Source organism: Bufo bufo, chromosome 2, assembly GCF_905171765.1.
Source record: "Bufo bufo chromosome 2, aBufBuf1.1, whole genome shotgun sequence".
NCBI classification, from domain to species: Eukaryota; Metazoa; Chordata; class Amphibia; order Anura; family Bufonidae; genus Bufo; species Bufo bufo.
In genome coordinates this window covers 557,655,208-557,676,166 of record NC_053390.1, presented here as the reverse complement: position 1 = coordinate 557,676,166, position 20,959 = coordinate 557,655,208, and the positions used below count along the sequence as shown (strand labels likewise).

General features: G+C 47.4%; 1 protein-coding gene across 1 annotated transcript in view; it reads left to right on the top strand.

Moving 5' to 3' along the window:
* The first annotated feature begins 1,902 nt into the window (after positions 1–1,902).
* The window catches only part of FAM13A (family with sequence similarity 13 member A), a 272,278-nt gene continuing 253,221 nt past the window's right edge, over positions 1,903–20,959 (top strand). The window contains exon 1 of the mRNA XM_040418153.1: positions 1,903–1,981. The gene's annotated coding sequence lies outside the window, so the exon portion shown is untranslated. The remainder of the gene's footprint in view (positions 1,982–20,959) is intronic.

The following is a 20,959-nucleotide window of genomic DNA, read 5'->3' as shown; positions in this document are numbered from 1 at the left end:
GTATAATGACCCCAGTGGCCCACCATACAGTACATTAACTCCCAGTGAGGGGGCCATTACTAGACTATATGAAGGGGGGCACTGGGGTTTCATTCTACTGTGTGAGGGGGCCTCTGGGGTTTCATTATACTGTGTGAGGGGGCCTCTGGGGTTTCATTATACTGCGTGAGGGCCCCTCACACAGTATAATGACCTCCTGTTCCCCCTCATACAGTATAATGACCCCCATAACAGTATAATGACCCCAGTGGCCCACCATACAGTACATTAACTCCCAGTGAGGGGGCCATTACTAGACTATATGAAGGGGGGCACTGGGGTTTCATTCTACTGTGTGAGGGGGCCTCTGGGGTTTCATTATACTGTGTGAGGGCCCCTCACACAGTATAATGACCTCCTGTTCCCCCTCATACAGTATAATGACCCCAGTGGCCCACCATACAGTACATTAACTCCCAGTGAGGGGGCCATTACTAGACTATATGAAGGCGGGCACTGGGGTTTCATTCTACTGTGTGAGGGGGCCTCTGGGGTTTCATTATACTGCGTGAGGGCCCCTCACACAGTATAATGACCTCCTGTTCCCCCTCATACAGTATAATGACCCCCATAACAGTATAATGACCCCAGTGGCCCACCATACAGTACATTAACTCCCAGTGAGGGGGCCATTACTAGACTATATAAAGGGGGCCACTGGGGTTTCATTCTACTGTGTGAGGGGGCCTCTGGGGTTTCATTATACTGTGTGAGGGCCCCTCACACAGTATAATGACCTCCTGTTCCCCCTCATACAGTATAATGACCCCCATAACAGTATAATGACCCCAGTGGCCCACCATACAGTACATTAACTCCCAGTGAGGGGGCCATTACTAGACTATATAAAGGGGGGCACTGGGGTTTCATTCTACTGTGTGAGGGGGCCTCTGGGGTTTCATTATACTGTGTGAGGGCCCCTCACACAGTATAATGACCTCCTGTTCCCCCTCATACAGTATAATGACCCCCATAACAGTATAATGACCCCAGTGGCCCACCATACAGTACATTAACTCCCAGTTAGGGGGCCATTACTAGACTATATGAAGGCGGGCACTGGGGTTTCATTCTACTGTGTGAGGGGGCCTCTGGGGTTTCATTATACTGCGTGAGGGCCCCTCACACAGTATAATGACCTCCTGTTCCCCCTCATACAGTATAATGACCCCCATAACAGTATAATGACCCCAGTGGCCCACCATACAGTACATTAACTCCCAGTGAGGGGACCATTACTAGACTATATGAAGGCGGGCACTGGGGTTTCATTCTACTGTGTGATGGGGCCTCTGGGGTTTCATTATACTGTGTGAGGGGGCCATTACTAGACTATATGAAGGCGGGCACTGGGGTTTCATTCTACTGTGTGAGGGGGCCTCTGGGGTTTCATTATACTGTGTGAGGGGGCCATTACTAGACTATATGAAGGCGGGCACTGGGGTTTCATTCTACTGTGTGAGGGGGGCCTCTGGGGTTTCATTATACTGCGTGAGGGCCCCTCACACAGTATAATGACCTCCTGTTCCCCCTTATACAGTATAATGACCCCAGTGGCCCACCATAGAGTACATTAACCCCCAGTGAGGGGGGCCATTACTAGACTATATGGAGGGGGGCACTATACTGCGTGGGAGCCACAGGGGGTGATGTCCATCCAAAAACGCACTTCCCATTCCGGCAACCAACCTCTCTCTATATATAATACTTTATGTAAAACCCTGTTGGCATAAAATGCCCCGTTCACACAAGTACATGAGCCGTACAGCGAGTCCCAGCTTCCGCTCTCCGCCACTTACGTTACAACACACGCAGCAGGCGGCCCTTACTACGTGCGCCCGTGAATCGGGCGGCTGTGGCGTGCGCACGTGTGGCGTGTTTACAAACAGTAGGGTGGGCGCGTCCGCCCTGAAGCGCTGTATGTGGCGGCGGGCTGCCTCAGGTATGAGCACAGCAGTACCTCAGGGCTGATGTTATAGGCACCCGGGCGTGCCCCGTACATGTCTGCCCTGTTAGTCTTATATTATTTAACCATTTAGGCTACCTAATTGTGCTGTAGGGCCTAAGCATGGATGCCAAATACCAGGCAGCCATGCCTGTCCTCTCTCACAGCGGGGTGCGGTCTGTATAGGGCGCCTTCACACATGGCTGTACTGCTGCCGCTGCGGATTCTCAGGCCCTACGGGCAAAGTGGATGAGATTAAGGTGCCCGGTGGTGGGCACGTCAGTGTATCGTGCGGGTCACCTCTTTCCGCAGCTGAAACCTCATGTATTTTGTGTTTAGTTGTTTTTTTGCTGGGGAATCCACGGCAGACTTTTTATCTAATGTCCTGTGTGAACTGTATTCGGCACCGTCCGCAGGTAGCGTCGGGGTATGTTCACATGGCGCATTTGAAAACTGCATGTACTGTGATGTGCAGCGGTTTTGCCATGAGGTAATTTAGAGGTTATTTTACCACATTATAAAACTGTGCAATTTTCAATCTAATTTATGGGGCACATTCATCAAGCTCGCCTGTTTTGGCCATAAAATTCGGTGTATTAAAAGTGGCAAAGGCGTTGATGAATTACACTCAGGGCTCATGCTCATAAATGTGTGTCCCCTGCCCATATTGTGGCCCGCAAACAGCGGGTTAGCACTGTACGGGCAGCGGCGGTGTGCGCTGCGTATCATCCACTACAGAGCACTTCCATGGGATCTCAGTCTGTGCCTCCGCACCGCAACATGTTCTATTTTTTTTTGCGGTGGGTCTGCAAAGTACGGTGGGCACACAGCTGGTTGCTGTCTGCAGCACGGGCACGGGGCGTGTGCAGGAGCCCTTCCACTAGTTCATATTCACTTAGACTGGTCTCATTTATTTGAGCATGAAGAACGTTGCATCTTTGTGGAGAACATATACTTTTCTATTTTGCAGAGCAGGAGCGGCAGACTAGAGTTGTTGCGATACCAAATTTTTGATTTGATTTCGATACCATAAAAAGTATTGCGATACTCGATACCACATGAAAAAAAAAAAAACAACACCAAAAAAGCCACGTGCATTCCACAGTTTTTTTTTTTTTCTGTTTCAGCGTTTACCGCATAGACTTTTTTTTATATTTTAATATTTTGGACTTTTCGGACGTGGCGATATGTAACATGTTTATTTATTGTTTATATATTTTATATGTAAAATTGGGAAAGGGGGTGATTAATACTTAAAGGGTTTCTGTCACCCCATTAAACCGTTTTTTTTTTTTTCTTTAATAATAATCCCTATAGTGCGATCTCATGATACATAATCAAATTAATAATTTTGGTTCAGTAGATTTTGCTAAAAAACGATTTTTAAAATATGCTAATTACCTTGCTACCAGCAAGTAGGGCGTCTACTTGCTGGTAGCAGCCGCATCCTCCTCTGGTAATGACGCCCCCTCGGCAACATGATTGACAGGGCCAGGGAAGGGAATCTTTCTGTGCTGGCGCTGTTAGAATTTGAAATCTCGCGCCTGCGCCGTACCTGGCTTCAATCGGCGCAGGCGCACTGAGAGGCGGCCGCTCGCTCGACCGCTCTATCCTCAATGCGCCTGCGTCGATGACGTCATCGCATACACCCGGAAGAGAAGACGCCGGCATCGCTGGAAGGAGGCGGAGAGTCTGGATGACGTCGCTGGATGCTCGAATCAGGTAAGTATGTATGTACTAAGCATGCTGCCACAAAAACCACCAACGAAATGGGACTAAAAAACAATAAATAATTATCAAAATTACAATTATTAACACTATACCACCAACGATTGAAGCCAGGTACGGCGCAGGCGCGAGATTTCAAATTCTAACAGCGCCAGCACAGAAGGATTCCCTTCCCTGGCCCTGTCAATCAGCATGCCGAGGGGGCGTCATTACCAGAGGAGGATGCGGCTGCTACCAGCAAGTAGACGCCCTACTTGCTGGTAGCAAGGTAATTAGCATATTTTAAAAATCGTTTTTTAGCAAAATCTACTGAACCAAAATTAATAATTTGATTATGTATCATGAGATCGCACTATAGGGATTATTATTAAAGCAAAAAAAAAAAACGGTTTAATGGGGTGACAGAAACCCTTTAATATTTAGTTTTTTGTTTTTTACTGTTTTATTTAATAACTATTTCCCCCCCCTTGGGGGCTAGAACCTGGGGTCTTTTAATCCCTTGTCCTATTCACCCTAATAGATCTCTATCAGGGTGAATAGGACCTCACACTCTCCCTGCTGCCCTGGGCTCTGTGCACACAGCAGCAGGGAGATTACCATGGCAGCCAGGGCTTCAGTAGCGTCCTGGCTGTCATGGTAACCGATTGCAGCCCCAGGATTATACTGCTGGGGCTCCGATAACAACTGCCACTGCACCACCAATGAGGAGGAGGTGAGGGTGAGGGGACTCTGTGGCCACTGCCATCAATGAGGGAGGGGCGCACTGCGCCACCAATGATAATTAACCTTTAATACAGGAGGCGAGTGCCGGCAGTGGATCAGCGGCAGTTAACCCCTTAGGTGCCACACCTGAGGGGTTAACTGCCGCTGATCGCAGCTCCCTGTCAGAGACAGGGTGCCGGCTATGTGATTCTGCTGCCGGCACCTGCCTCCTGTATAAAAAGTTAAAGACGACCTTTCATAGGTCCGGACTTTAAGTAGCAGGCTACATAGAGCGGCGCCCAGGGATCTCCTGCACTTACTATTATTACCGTCTCCTGCTCCGTATGCTAATTACTACTATCGGAGTAATGGGCAGGAGACATCGGCTTCTCTCCTGGGCGTTCCTTCTCCCTGGCTGTAGCGCAGCGCAGAACGTCACAGCCAGGGAGAAGGAACGCCCAGAAGAGAAGCTGATGTCTCCTGCCCATTGCTCTGATAGTAGTAATTAGCATACGGAGCAGGAGACGGTAACGGGGGCACATTGGGCGAACTAAGCGACGCCCAGGAATAATAGTAAGTGCAGGGAGATCCCTGGGCGCCGCTCTATGTAGCCTGCTACCTCACAAAGTCCGGACCTATAAGAGGTCCTCCTATCATTGGTGGCACAGTGTGCCCGCCCCTCCTCCGCCCCCAATACCGGGACAAAAGTATTGATTGGGTATCGAAATTTCGATCCCCGCAACAACCCTACAGCATACACACGGCCGGTATCCGTGTTTTGCGGATTCGCGGTTTGTGGACTTCAAAACATATCGGGTAACGTGTATAAGCACTTAGGGCTCATGCACACAACTGTATGTATTTTGCTGTACGCAAAAAATACGAATGACATCCGTGTGCGTTCCATATTTTGCGGAACGGAACAGCTGGCCCCTAATTGAACAGTACTGTCCTTGTCCGTAATGTGGATAATAATAGGACATGTTCTATTTTCTTGCGAAACAGACATACGGAAACGGAATACACACGGAGTAAGTTCAGTTTTTTTTTTTGGCGGAACCATTGAAACGATTCCGCATACTGTCCGGAAAAAAAAAAACGTAACGAACACAGAAAATACATTGGTGTGTATGAGGCCTTACACTGCAGGTTTTCTTTCCAGCATGTGGAGAAGATTTTACAAAATCTCGTCCACTTCACTGCCACTGTAAAGGCTCTGGATTTTCCACATACGGTTCCTGTGTGTGACACCACAGCATTTACAGTACCCTATAGCTGGGCATTACGCTTTGTTTTCCGTAGTTGCAGCAGAAATGCAGTGTTTTTGCTGCGATTACCGTAATTGCAATACAGTTGGTAAATAAGGCAAAACGTAAACCTGGCCAAAATGATAAAATTCTTTCAGCCTGCAGCTGCCTCTAGAGGGAGCTCACTGCATACACATGTATACAGCTGCTTTGGCTATCATTACACGGTGCTTGATGAGGACCTGTCGCCTCTCCTGACGTGGATTTTACTAAATACTTGTATTCTCCATAAAATAACAATTCTGGAACATAATTTCGTAAACGCTGAGTCATACCAGTCTTTTATTATTAGCCCTAGAGATTTAGGAATAAATTAACAACTGGGTGTTACCATTCCCTTTGTCAGGGGGGTGAGTCCCTACATGCTCTGACGTAGTCAGCAATGATTGAACACCCAGTTGTCAATTTATTAATCTATTTTTAGGAGGAATAATAGAGGACCAGCACTATATATTTGCTCCAGAATTGTCATTTCATGGGATGTCCTAAACAGACCTGTTAGGAATGCTGCTGAGCGGCGGCCGTACACATGGTTTTATCTCTCTTATTTTCTATTCCGCCTTCTGAAATCACAGCAGGTCAGAGTCAATGGCACAGCTTTGAAAATGTCAGTCAGGCGCCCAAGGCTGAATAATTTATTGTAGTAATATGGATTGACGTGGGAGGATGTGCTCAGTAGTTCAGTAGTAGTTTTCTATCATGCAGCGAGATCGGATCAGCGGAACCGAGGGCGCATTGAAACATGTATCCGTCATGTGGACCGTGTTTTACAGACCGCACACAGACTGGCCCAAACAGCAAAAAACTGTCACTTTTCCATTCAGACACAAGTAGTTGTCGTCACCAATGATTGCCATGTTGATGAGGGCAGCGCCACGCAGCAGAGCCATATGTAAACTATGAAATCTGCCGCAATCTGTGCCATATGGGGCGTGCATATTTCTATCGTGTGTGAACAGAGTTTGGTAGACGCCCTTCACTTGCATTGCACTGTAGTTGGATGCACAATCTGAGCAGCAGTTGAAATCCTAATTCATATTTCCGTCATGTTACATGTTTGTTTTATTGTCATTTTATTGTAAATGTGACGGCGCATTGGCTCAAGTTTTTCCACACCAAACGCATACCACCTGAGCGTCCCAGATCTGGCGGGACAGACCCAGGTTTCAGTGGCTGTCCTGCGGTCCCGTTACACCTGTAGCATGTCCCATTTTCAATTATCTCTGCATCCTGTGGACGCGCAGAGAGAGTTGAATGCAATGGCGAAGCAGGGAGCCATCAGTTCTATACGCCATGATTTATCGGCTTTCGCTGTCCCCCACGTCAGGCGTGATAAGTCAAGTCATTGCACCTGCTGGGCTGATTAAAGAGAGTGATCATCCCTGTCTGTGCACTCACCGGCCTGTGCGCTCTTGTGCTCGGCTCAGTGATGTCACTTCATCGCTCCTGCTACGGGTAGGGTTGCCACCTTTCTCAATAAACTATCGGCAACGTTAAGCGACACCCAGAAGGCAGTGTGGTTGTGGGGGGCTTGGCTTAACATGGGTGTTAAAGAGGACCTTTCACCTGGATATCCTTAATCTAATTATTATCCTACCTTATAGTGCGGCCCCCACTGATGTCTTGTCACTTTTTTATTTCTAAATTACCCCCCTTTTCCGTCCTCTGTGGCCCCCGTATCTTTTGGCGCCTCATATGCTAATGAGGCGACTCGGTTATACTAGGCGTGCACTTGTATTTCTCCCGGGCGCGGTTATCTTCTCCCTGGCTGCGAGCGCATCCAATCAGAGCGCCCTGCTCTTAGCCAGGGAGAAAGAGCTCAAGTTCTCGCGAGAATCGCAGCTCCTTCTCCTACGAGAAGTCGCTGTCATAATGTGGTTCCCAGTAATATTAATGCCTCCATTAGTGCCCCCCAGTAATATTAGTGTCCCTAGTAATATTATTTAATGTCTCCATTAGTGCCGCCCAGAATTAATAATGCCCCCATTAGTGCAGCCCAGAATTAATAATACCCCCCTTATTAATAGTGTCCCCAGTAACAGTAATGCCCCCATTAGTGCCCCCTAGAATTAACAATGCCCCCATTAGTGCGCCCCAGTAATAGTAATGCCTCCATTAGCATCCCCCAGAATTAATAATGCCTCCAGTAATAGTAATGTCCCCATTATTGCCCCCAGTAATAGTAATGACCCCATTAGTGCCCCCCCAGAATTAATAATGGCTCCATTTGTGCCTCCATTAATAGTAATTTCCCCATTATTTCCTCCAGTAATAGTATAATCACAAAATGAAGGAAGAAAATCCGGTCAGGAAAAATAAAATAAATTGACATGCTGCGGATTTTAAAAGGTGACAGTGTCTAGATATGCGTAATTTACAGTTGAATGTTGCGAAAAGTTTCCGAGGAACGGAATGCGTCCTTCGTCTTCGAGTATCGTGAGGTATCCAAGGGCGTCAAACTAATAAGGTCCTCCATTCTTTGGTATAGGGCAATCTCCTCAAACCACTCTGGATGGGGATGCCCGTTACTTCTCTGATAACCCTGTGTACAAGGTTCCAAAAAGGACGTACAATAGTACAATGCCACCAGATATGGATCATCGTACCCTCCTCCGTGTGACATCAGCAGCGATCTGACACTGTGGGGAACCATTTATGGAGCAACGCAGGTACTCTGTACGATCTGGATATCATTTTTGTAACTCGTTTTTTGGGCTATAGTAGAGATCAGTGCTTTGTGAGATAGAAGAAAACTTCTATTACATTGGACTGGGGTGAAAGGAATACCCAAGTCCTGTTCCCAGGCCTGACAGAATAGAGGAGGACACGAGGAGCGTTGATGTATCAGCAGTTTATATATGGTTGATATGTTTCTAAAAATAGCTGAGGTGGAGCTGCACATCTGCTCAAATGTTGTGAGGTTTTGAGTCAATGTGTGGGATTTACATATGGATGAGTGTTAGTGCTTTAGTTGTAAATATTCAAAAGAGTTGTGGGTTCATGGGGTGGGGATCCCAAGTAGTTGAGGTAGAGGTTTCAGTGAGGATCCCGAGAGGACATGGCAAAATCTGATCGGGCTAGTATTTGTGCCCGGCGGAAGGGCCGAGACGAGCGTCCCGGTGGGAAGCGAGGATGGTCCGTTATCGGAACCAGAGGACCTTTAGGGTCAATTAGTGTGGTGTGGCGACTTATGGATGTTAATGTTGCAAACGTATGATGGGCTGTAAAGGATGACTTAGAGAGAGTGGGACGTGTAGTGCCTGTTAGCCATTGTAGGACCGTTATAGAGCAGGGGGAGGAGTCACGTGCGAACCCAAGACTTGGATGTTACCTACCCCCCCCCTTAGAACGGGTCATTATTTCCCCATTTAATTCGTGGCTTACCGGGTGACCACACGAATTGCATGAAGCATTGGCGTATGTGAGACCAGAATATGGATAGAATATGGAGGGGGATAGTCTGCAGGAGATAGAGTAGTTTTGGTAACATAGTCATTTTCAGCATGCTAATCCTGCCGAACCAGGAAAAATCCCTTCGGCGCCAGGCTTAACAAGGTCCTTCTGGAATTGTTGGAGGAGAGGGGTGAAGATTAGTCTAAAATTTCGCGTTAGGTCAGCGGTGATTTGGTGGCCAGGAAAAGGGAAAGGAGGTTTTGAGGGAAGAGACCAGTGCACTAGATAGGGAGACAACCAAGGCCTCCGACTTGGACATGTTTATTTTTGAAGTTGGTCCACTCACCGAAACGGGAGATCTCATGGAGCAAAGACGGCACAGAAATGTGGGGATTAGTTATATAGAGCAGGAGGTCATCTGCAAAAGCCGCACATTTGTATTCACTTTCTCCGATCATTATTTCCGAGATGTCTGGATTGGCGTGTATGGAGGACATAAGATGCTCCATAACCAGAATGTAAAGAAGAGGAGACAGCCTTCTGGCGCAAATTCTTCTCCCCCCTCCCCCAGTCGCCTGCTGAGCCACTGCCTTAACCCTTCATGGCTACCCACCATTCTTAGGCTGGCACCTGATTATCTGGGGCCCTTCCCCTAAGTGCACTGTACATCTCTCTTGTCATTGAGGCCAGCTTCCTAGTTTTATAAAAAAAAAAATAATAATAATATAGGACATGTCCGTCCATACGGGTCCCCCTCCTCAGCCACACTCGCATAATTCCCAATACCGCCTCCGGGCAGTTTGGTTGACCAGTGACTGACCCCTGCAGGATCCAATCCGTCCTCCGGGTCCGTTTGGTGATGACTTTCCACCTGGGCAATCCAGTGAGGGACCGCTGCAGGATCCCAATCCGTCCTCCTGGGCCGTTTGGTTGATGACTTTCCACCTGGGCAATCCAGTGAGGGACCGCTGCAGGATCCCAATCCGTCCTCCGGGGCCGTTTGGTGATGATTCTCACCGCCGGGGCCGATTGGTGATGATTCTCTGCCTGCAAAATCCAGTGACGGACCACCGCAGGGTTGGTTGATTATTCTCCACCTGCGCAACTCAGTGAAGGTTCTCTGCAGGATCCCAATCCGTCCTACGGGGCCGTTTGGTTGATCATTCTCTACCTGCGCAACTCAGTGAAGGATCTCTGCAGGATCCCAATCTGTCCTACGGGGCCGTTTGGTTGATAAATTCTCCACCTGCACCATACAGTGGAGGGCCTCTGGGATTACCAATCCACCCTCCTGGTTGTTGGTTAATAATTCTCCACCTGCGCAATCCAGTGGGGTCCGCTGAAATCTCCCATCCACCCTCCGGGGTTCTTTGGTTGATAATGCAACACCTTCACAATCCGGTGGAGAGACTTCTGGGAGTTTCCGTTCCACCCTCGGGTGGTTTGGTTGATAAGTCCCCGCCTGCGCGGTCCACAACTGCCAGGGGCGAAATTCTGAAGGGTAGCTCTACGCGCAAGCGAACCGCAGCAGGACAGTTTTTCGAATATTTCCGCTCCCCTACTCTTCCTCCCTAAAAATCATGCTCAGACACACCGTCCCTCACTGGGGCGGGTCCGTCCACAAAGCGGGGAGAATCTCTGATTCGGATCCTGATATGAGTCCAAAGCAATCTTCCAGAGATTGCGTCTAGGTGGCCAGCAGTACTGTCGTACGCATTGCCCACTTCCTTTGGTGGTGTAACTGCACTACTTCAGGATACAGTGCCTGCTTTATACATTGTCCCCTGCCATAGGTGGACTAAGTACCATGACTTGCCATATGCAGATCCATCGGTGGCGCGATGACATTGTCACTGGTTACATTATGTGCTGTATGCATTACCCCCTTAGGTGCACTATTGCACTTCACGGGGTACAGGACTCGCCATATGCGCTAGTTCGCTGTGGGCATTCGCCCCCCTTCTTAGGTGGGGTATTCTCCCTACCACTGACCAGTATTTGCCGTATGCTCACACCTTCCTTAGGTAGCTAATTACTCTTACATTGAATACGGTTCCGACTGTCCGCTATCATTTCATAGGCGGAGTGTTGCACATCACCGTGCTTCCGTCGCATTTCCCCCTTCCGCTAGTGATCCACTAGCGGGGAGTAACTAAACATCCTCTGCGGCACTATGGCTCTAGGTGCCTTCGCTTATTTCCCGACACTCTTACCCTAGTGTTATATGGGTGCCACCAGTGGATACGGTGGCTATTCATCGTTACATCCTTCTTTTGGTGCTGGTTTCGCACCTGATTATGACATCCTCTGTCTTCCAGGGGGTTCCTAGCATCACTTGTGGGTCTTACAGCCCCCCCTCTCCATGGGCCTCTGTTGCTCCGGTCGGTCCTGATATTGTCCGCATCAATACGTAATACATACCCCGTTGCACTTGCCTAGTGAGTACGTTCCAACGGGTCGACTCTTTTCGCTGACTCCGTATGCTCTATCCACCACTCCCCATTCTCTGGGGAAGTGGTTATGCTGGCGACTCAAATTTAGCTCCTACAGATTGTTTTCCTCCACAGGTGCGGCTTGTCGCTAATGTTCGAGTTTATGGTTGCTGCGGTGGGACATCCCCCTCTGGTAGGGGTCCTACCCTGGAGCTAGCTTGGCAGTTGCGCCTGTTCAGCGCCCTTCCAGGTAGAATTTTTAGGGTTAGCTCCACTGGGGCAGTGTGGCACGTGTTTTCTACGGATAGTATCGGGCCTCTCCCTCAGTTTTTGCGTTGCCGGGGCAAGCGCTGGCTACCACTGTGGTAGCGGTATTATTTTCCCTACATGCTTGGGTTCTTACTACACAGCCCCTCGCTAGGCGGTGGACTCTCTAGCATCGGTTCGGTGGCTTCTACGGGTGTTCCCTCCTCTGCTGGGATATGGGGCTGGCATTGCAGTGTGACTTCCCTTGCCTGGCTTCCTTCTCGGGCAGAGTTCTTTTGGCACGGCCGCTTGATCTTTGGCTACTTCTGTGTAGCGTCGGTCTCTTACAGGGTAGGGGCTTAGACCTAGCCTATTGCTTCTCCTGCCTTTCCCCCTCTGGCTCATGGTTCATTGTCACCCCGTATGCCTTGGTAGTTCCTACGTTGCTACCTTCCCTCACCTGCGTTGCATGGGGTATTCGTTTGGTGCCTTTCCATTCCAGACACGATCTGGTCCTAACTGGTGGGCTGTGCCGCCCTCCACATTCTTCCTCCTACAGGGACTCTTCCATTGGTCCGGGTGTGCTAACGGTATCTGCACAAGGGCTTCCGCCTTCTCTCCAGAGCCAGAGTTCCGGAAGCATCCGCCATGGAGGTCCTGATTCTCCTTGGCGGGAGTTTCTTCCCCTCCTTCGCAGGGTTCTACGGAAGGTCCGGATGGAGGACATTCAGACATATCCTAGTCGCTCCGAAACTGACTCGTCGTGCGTGATACGCCGACCTCGTTCTCCTGGAGACGTCCTTTCGTCACTGCCACTCAGAGACGTCCTTCTTTCAGGGGGTTCCGTTTTACATGACCTTTTCAATGACGGCGTGGCTATTGAGACCGGTCGGCGGATACCTTCCTTACTATGATTCAGGACAGGATGTCTGCATCGCCAGTATCTATTCTGGGACCTGTGGGTCCTTCTGAGGCTTCTCTGAAGCCAAGATGTCCCCCTCACTTTGTTTTTTTCTCTCTCTTTTCTACTTTTCCTTGATGGGTCAGGTGTTGGCGCTTCCGTCTTGGGCAGCCTTCCAGGTTCCCTGGTGCCCGTGGGAATCTTCTTTCAAGGAGCGGCACATATGGTTCCTCTGTATCATCCTTACTGCCTTGGGATCTGAATATGGTTTTCTCCAGCATTCCTTCTTCTCCCGAAGGTAGTCTCTGACTTCCATAGCACGTTCCTTTCCTTCGCGCCCTACGGAAGGGAGTTACATTATGGACGTTGTCAGTGCTCTACTCATTATTAGCTGCCTCCAGTCCCTCTCGGCGTACGGACCTCCTTTTTCTCTCAGAAGGGTCATCGCTGGAGATTGGCGGCCCCCAAAGGGCGATTGCACGTTGGATTCGGTCTGGCAGTGCTGCAGCTTACCGCGCTCAGAGCGGGGTTCCACCCTTAGGTGTCACGGCTCACTCCCCCAAAGTGGTGGGCGCTTCTTGGGCTAGAAGGAATCGCGCTTTGGCTGCACAGTAATGTAAGGTGGCTCCGGTCCTCTTTGCACATGTTCGCAAGAAGTTGCCAGGTGCATACTTATGCATCGATGTGGGCTGCGTGGTCTTGCAGGCGACAGTTCTTAGTTGACTGCACGGGCGCTTGCTTCATGGGTCTGTGGTTTTTCCCTCCCTGTTGGACTGCTCTCGGACATCCCATGGTCTCTATGTCCCCCAATGAATATGGGCGAGAAAACGAGATTTTGTAAAACTTACCAGTAAAATCTCTTTCTCGCTCTTCATTGGGGGACACAGCACCCACCCAGTATTGTTGTTCGGCCACAGTTGTGGCTGTTGCTGGTTAGAACCTGGTTCGGTTCTTGGCATTGTTGCTGTTCCACATTGTTTCGTTGATTTACTTGCTTCTCCTACTGCTTCTCACAAACTGAAGCTCTCTCTCCAGGCTGGAGGGGGTATAGCTGCCAGGGGAGGAGCTAAAAGCTTTATCTAGTGTCAACGCCTCCTAGAGGACATAGCTATACCCATGGTCTCTGTGTCCCCCAATGAAGAGCGAGAAAGAGATTTTACTGGTAAGTTTTACAAAATCTCGTTTTTGGATGACCGCAATATGGGCCTCAGTGGCCTGTGCCGGGAAGGGAAGCCTAGGAGACACCGCAAAGGATTTGTATAACCTTGCTGTGAGCCCGTCAGGGCTTGGGCTCTTACCCCCTGGCAAGGATTTGAGAACCGTTTAGAGCTTTACTTCCGTGAATCGCATCTCCAAACCAGCAGATTCTAGTGCAGATAATTTGGGAAGCTGAAAGGAGGGTTCAGGTGTGTAATCTGCCTGTGTTAAGGAAGCTCGGGTCAGGTTGTAGAGCTCCGAATAAAAGGAATGGAAAGAATACACAATATCTGTGATGGTGTGTACCATGCGATCCAAATATATATATTTTTCGCAGGGATATGTGAAACAGCCAGTTTTTTTTCCCAAGAGCCCATGCCAACATGCGCCCACTCTTATTACCATATTCGTAAAATTTGCTTTGACATATTTGTATCATACATTTGTAGGACGCTTCTAACAAGCGTTTGGCATCCAAACGTGCGTTTTGAAGATCAAGGAGAGTGCTCGCTTGTGGGCAAGTTCTAAGGGGGGGGACTTTTTGTAATGCAAGTTTGAGGGACTGTGCTTTCTCCTTCTTGAGATGGGATCTATGTTTAATAAAGACACCGCGCAAGACACACTTCAGGGCTTCCTATTTCATTGGAAGAGGAGTGGCGTCTGCACTGTGATCCGACAGGAAGTCTGACACAGTGCTGGTAAGATCAGCAGCGCACACCGGGTCGAGAAGGAGAGGTTTGTTCAGGCGTCAAGTCCATTTGTTTTTAGTAAGGAAGGGGAGGTTTAGGGAGCAGAATTTTGGGGAATGGTCTGACCACAGGATATTGCCTATTTGTGTGTTCAACCACGATAGATCTGGTTGTTGGAGGAGAATATAGTCTATGCGGCTGTAAGAGGAGTGAGAGGCAGAATAAAAAGTATAGTTCTGCTGGGTGCTGGAGGCGCCATGGGTCACAGAGTTGTAATTGGAGGAATGCTCTTTTAACTTTTTTAATAGTGAAGTAGGGAAGGGTGGCACGTCAGGTTGAAATATCGACTGTGGGGTCAAGAGTAAGGTTAAAGTCGCCACAGAAGACGACCGTTCCTTGGATAAGGGGAAGGGCTTTATCAACTAGGTCTAGAATAAAGGAAGCCTGGTTTTGGTTGGTGGCATAGGCGTTAAGAAAAGTGAATTCACGTCCACCAATTAGTAATGAGAGATTCAAGTATCTGGCTTCGGGATCAGCAGTGCAGCCTAGCACCTGGTGAGGCAAAGATCTATGGATCATCTTAGAACCATTTAATATTGTTCCTTGAGGGACCACTGTACTGTGTTTCTTTCGGTGGTTGGGAGGTGCCAGGATGATTTGAGGTGGGACAAAGAAACCTTTTTTGGATGGCGCAAAAAGTAAAAAAGTGGTGTTTGTTTTTTGCACCTCCAAGAAATGTGTTGGGAACATAATGCTGACGTCTACAAAAGGAACTTTATCATTCTAGTATAACACTTCGGTAGGTGTTAAGGTGGTTTGTTTGAAGGAAACAACATAGTGGACACAGCGGGATGTGTCCACTGTGTAGTGTACATCCTAGTTTCTCAAAGCTATGAAAACAGTGTAGCAAAGCAAGCTACACTGTTTCCACAGATCCCATTCTGTCATAGGGGAAACTATGGAAACAGCAGAGCGCAAGACTGCTCAGTTCTCTCTGTACCTTTGGCGCAAACTGCTGTTTTGTTCAATATCGTCAATAAAATTATTATTATTATTTTTAAACAATGAAACACAGACAAATAAATCTTAATTAAAACATTATCAATCCGTTAATGAGGTATTGGATTTATATTTTTGCCAAAATGTTCATGAAATAATTACCATATAAACTATATAAAAAAAAAAATAATAATGCAAAATGAGATTTCAAAAATAATAAAAAATATTATCACTTATAACTTGGTGCTAAATTAAAAAAATATATGGTTACGGGCAAACTATAAACTGAAACAAAAAATGATCAGCAAATACTGTTGATGTCCATGCAAACAGTCAACAACCCAATCAGATGTAGTCTTGCTACCATGGAATAAAACCTCTGTGGTTAGGAAGTAGTCTGCACTGAACCGTTAATCGCTGTCAGCCAAGTCCTACAGCACCACTGAAAAATACTGTTAGTAATTATAGAAATGGGAGCCAGAGTCTGCAGGCATCTTAACGCAGATGTGCTTTCCTTCCAGTCCCCTTATGCAGTAAGGAAAATGTGCCGCAATTTAAAATGCGCCTGAAATCTGCAGCCAGTCTTCTGGTGTCGAAGGCTGCACTGTTGCCTTGATGGTAGTCCAGGTGAGCTGGCAGGTGGACCGGAGGATCCCTATGTTAGTAGATGACCCCAGGAATAAAACAAAGGAGTTTTTGGTCACCATAAATCTGTAAAAAAAAAATATAATGAATAGATCTGCATATAGGGGGGAATTTATCATGAGGAGAATATTTTAAGTAAGTGAGTGGTTTAAAAATGCAAAAAGTCACAAAATTTTGTGCAAGTGAGTGCAAAAAGTTGCAGATTTTTGTGCAATCGCCTTCTGGAGTGAAGGTATGATAGATCAGTGCCATAGTTTCTTGCAACCTACACTATTATATCTTCATAGTTAGATTGTCAGCCTTGAAGGCCAATGAAATTCATCTGTTTCTGTTTTTTTGTTTTTTTTTATACAGGCGTCAAAAACGGGTGGTGAACAGTGGACAAGCGGCCATTAAAGATGGTTGGGAAATGGATAAGAAATTTGTGACACACAAATGCAAAGTTTTAACCGTTTTTAGCGGCAGTGTGAATATAGTCTTAGGCCCCTTTCACATGAATGATACAGATTGGCTCCGGATGCGTTCAGTGAAACTCGCACCATTTTGCAAGCAAGTTCAGTCAGTTTTGTCTGCGATTGCATTTGCGCTATTTTTTTTCCGTGCTGGTGCAATGCGTTTTGATGCGTTTTTCACGCATGTGATGAAAAAACAGAAAGTTTACAAACAACATTTCTTAGCAACCTTCAGTGAAAAACGCATTGCATCTGCACTTGCTTTCGGATACAATGCATTTTTCACTGAAGCCCCATTCACTTCTATGGGGCCAGAGCTGCGTGAAAAATGCATACCATAGAACATGCTGCGTTTTTCATGCAACTCAGAACTGATGTGTGCAAAAAAACGCTCATGTACACAAACCCATTGAAATTAATGGGTCAGGATTCAGTGCGGGTGCTATGCGGTTACGTCACGCATTGCACCCACGCAGAAAACTTGCTTGTGTGAAAGGGGCCTTACAGTGCAACGCTTGAATTTAGTGAGTTCTTTAGAACGAGCCATTCTTTCACAAATCTTTGTAAAGGCAGACTGCATAGTTAGGGCCAGGGCAGGATTTTGTACACCTGTGGCAATGGCACTGAATTAGTGATGAGCCAATTGGTTCGTCCCAGTGCAGGCGAATCCGATTTGTTCATATTATTATCTTTACTGTGGCAGAGGGACTGTCTTTATAACGCTGTAAAAATGTATTCTTTTCAAGACGCCACATTAAGATGGTGCAGATCTCCCGATACTATCTTAAAGGGGTTCTCTGGGCTTTTAATATTGATGACCTATCCTCAGGATAGGTCATTAATATCAGATCGGCGGGGGTCCGACACCAGGCACCCCCGCCGATCAGCTTAATGAGGAGACGGCGCCCGCTGTGCGCACTTGCCGTCTCCCGTCTGGCCTTCCTGATTACCGCTGCTGTCTATGGCAAAGCAGCAGTGAACAGGAAGAGAGATGGGAGATGGCACGTGCACACAGCGCACGCTGTCTCATCATACAGCTGATCAGTGGCGGGGCCTGGTGTTGGACCCCCGCTGATCTGATATTGATAACCTATCCTGAGGATAGGTCATCAATATATGAGAGCCCGGAGAACCCCTTTAATCTTGCGCATGTGCCGATACTGTGAGTAGCATGCACGAATGAACTTCATTATGAGTCTGAACCTGGGACTTATGGCGTGTTCCGCAGTCATAACAAATCCGGATTCGTAATGAATTATATTCGTGCATGCACTGCTACTCATAGTAATGGCACATGCCTGAGATTAAGATGGTCTTAATGTGGCCTCATCAGAAAGAGTACATTTGAACAGAGCTATAAAGACAGTCCCTCCGCCACAGAAAAGATATGATGAACGAATTGCTTGTCAGTGAATGAAACACCTGAATTCAGTGATTAAGAGAGGTGCCCAATACTTTTCTCCGTATAGTGTACCTCCATATTGTACTGTGTTTTTTAAATTTATTATTATTATAACATATGGAAGGCTGGATCATAACAAAAGTCATTACTTCTAATTAGTTGCTTTCTACCAAATTGATGCAGGATAACATCCACTCTGTAATCCGATATGGCAGTCTTCTAATACAATGAATGGTGTGATGCTGGGACAGAGCTAAGCATACAGAGCCTGCTCCTTTTCCATGCTAATAGGGTTAAGCTCCTGTCACATGACCCTTTCCCACTTACCAATAGCTGCCTGTGGATCCGGTTTCTCCAGGGTCTTCCCAGCCATGTGCTTGCCTGTAAATGTGGGGTGGCATGCAGCGTATTTTAGGTACACTGTTGCCAGTCCATCCCACTACTGACCCTGTCCAGAAAAGGATTATTGGAGCATCACAGGAGATTGCGGACTTGGTTTTCTTCTTCTCATATCCATCATTTCTCCTAGACACGTCCTGGAAGGATGGGAGCTGGAGCGCTTACTTTATGTGTGAGTACATTAGAGCCTGTCACTGCCACTTTACCCAACTTCTTCTGGATAACATGACAAGCACCAGGCTGCTTCCATAATCACTGCTTGCTTGATTCATTATTAAATATTTACTAGGAAGCTGTTACTGTAATTAGTCTTATTATACCGCCAGTGGATGTTGTTTTGTAGCAGGTATCCTTGTTACATGGTTACTGCACGTCTTTACATAATATTAGGGTAGTAGTACTTTAATGGTTGGTCCGGGAAATACAATAGGCGTGACCGTCACGCTTCTCCCACAGAACTCCCGTCGTCATCATGAGTTATGATGCTGTGAGCTCCTGGGTCTAATGTACTGTAGTCACATAATGCCGTACACGTCAGGCAGGAGCTGGCAGCGTCACCAATCACAGGCCTGCCAATGACTGAGATCTTATCAATTCCTAAGCTTTCTCACACACAATGCAATGTATTCCTGCCATCTAAAGTACCTGGTGAACCCCATCTGAAAGCAGATCCAGTGTAGCTTTCATTGCTCCATTCTGAATGACTTTTTTTATTTTTTATTGCAGCAAACTTTAGTATTTTTTTACTTTTGCCTTTAGTGGCATCCTGTCTTTTGACACTATTGGCTCATTCAGATGAGCGATTTTCACATTTCTGTGTTCGAGAGTGTAGAACGGACAGCGTGTGGACTGTACACTGACATATTTAAGTCAGTGGGATAATTCACATGTATATTATTTTCATGGACAATCGGTCCATTAATAGTTAATCACAGCATGCTCTATTCTGATTCGTTTCTTCCACTAGACTCGCCTGTTCATGTCATTGGGGGAGATGTAACAAAACTGGCATAAAGGAAAACAGGCTTATTTGCCCACAGCAACCAATCAGATTCCACCTTTCATTTTTCAGAGCTCCTTTGGAAAATGAAAGGTGGAAGCTGGTTGCTATGGGCAACTAAGTTAGTTTTTCCCCATACCAGTTTTTATAAATCTCCCCCATTGTGTCTGTCACTTTTTCATATGTGGTTGTCATAAGTGCCATCCTAATGCCAAACAGAAAAAAACAGATAAAGGGTATGTTGAAAAAAATGCACGAAATCCACAGCTTTTTTTCAGAGCCTTTTTGCGTGTTTTTCCATTTTTAAACTTTTTGATGGGATTTTTTGATGCATTTTATTTAAACCAATGTGTGTTCACGTCAATACAAAGCTGCATTTTCAGCTTAAAGTTCAGCGCGGATAATGCACAAAAAACGCATGGACTTGCATGGAGCTGTTTTATATGCTTCCCATTCATTTCAATGGGAGATTGAATATCATTAAAAAGTTATATTATTTCAGTAATTCAGCAATTGGCCAGTAAACCTGGTGTAATAACCACAGTTTGGCCTCATGCACACGACCGTTGTGTGCATCCGCGGCCGTTGTTCCGTTTTCAGTTTTTTTTCGTGGACCCATTGACTTTCAATGGGTCCGTGGAAAAATCTGAAAATGCACCGTTTTGCAGCCGCGTCCGTGATCCGTGTTTCCTGTCCGTCAAAAAAATATGACCTGTCCTATTTTTTTGACGGACAACGGTTCACGGACCCATTCAAGTCAATGGGTCCGTGAGAAGACACGGATGCACACAAGATTGCCATCCGCGTCCGTCATCCTTGTCCGTAGGCTACTTTCACACAGACGGATCCGCTGATCCGTCTGCATAAAAGCTTTTTAGATCTGATTTTTCTCAGATCCGACTGTATATTCTAACACAGAGGCGTTCCCATGGTGATGGGGACGCTTCAGGTTAGAATATACTAAAAGAACTGTGTACATGACTGCCCCCTGCTGCCTGGCAGGTGCTGCCAGGCAGCAGGGGGCAGACCCCCCCCCTCCCCCCCTGAATTTAACACATTGGTGGCCAGTGCGGCCGGCCCCCCCCCCCCCTCCCTCCCTTGTATTTAACACATTGGTGGCCAGTGCGGCCGGCCCCTCCCTCCCTTGTATTTAACACATTGGTGGCCAGTGCGGCCGCCCCCCCCCCCCCCTCCTAATTAAAATGACCGACCCTCCCCATCATTGGTGGCAGCGGAGAGTTCCGATCGGAGTCCCAGTTTAATCGCTGGGGCTCCGATCGGTTACCATGGCAGCCAAGATGCTACTGCAGTCCTGGCTGCCATGGTTACTTAGCAATTTTAGAAGCATTATACTTACCTGCGATGTCTGTAACCGGCCGAGCGCTCCTCCTACTGGTAAGTGAAAGGTCTGTGCGGCGCATTGCTTATAGCACAGACCTTTCACTTACCAGTAGGAGGAGCGCCTGGCCGGTCACAGACATCG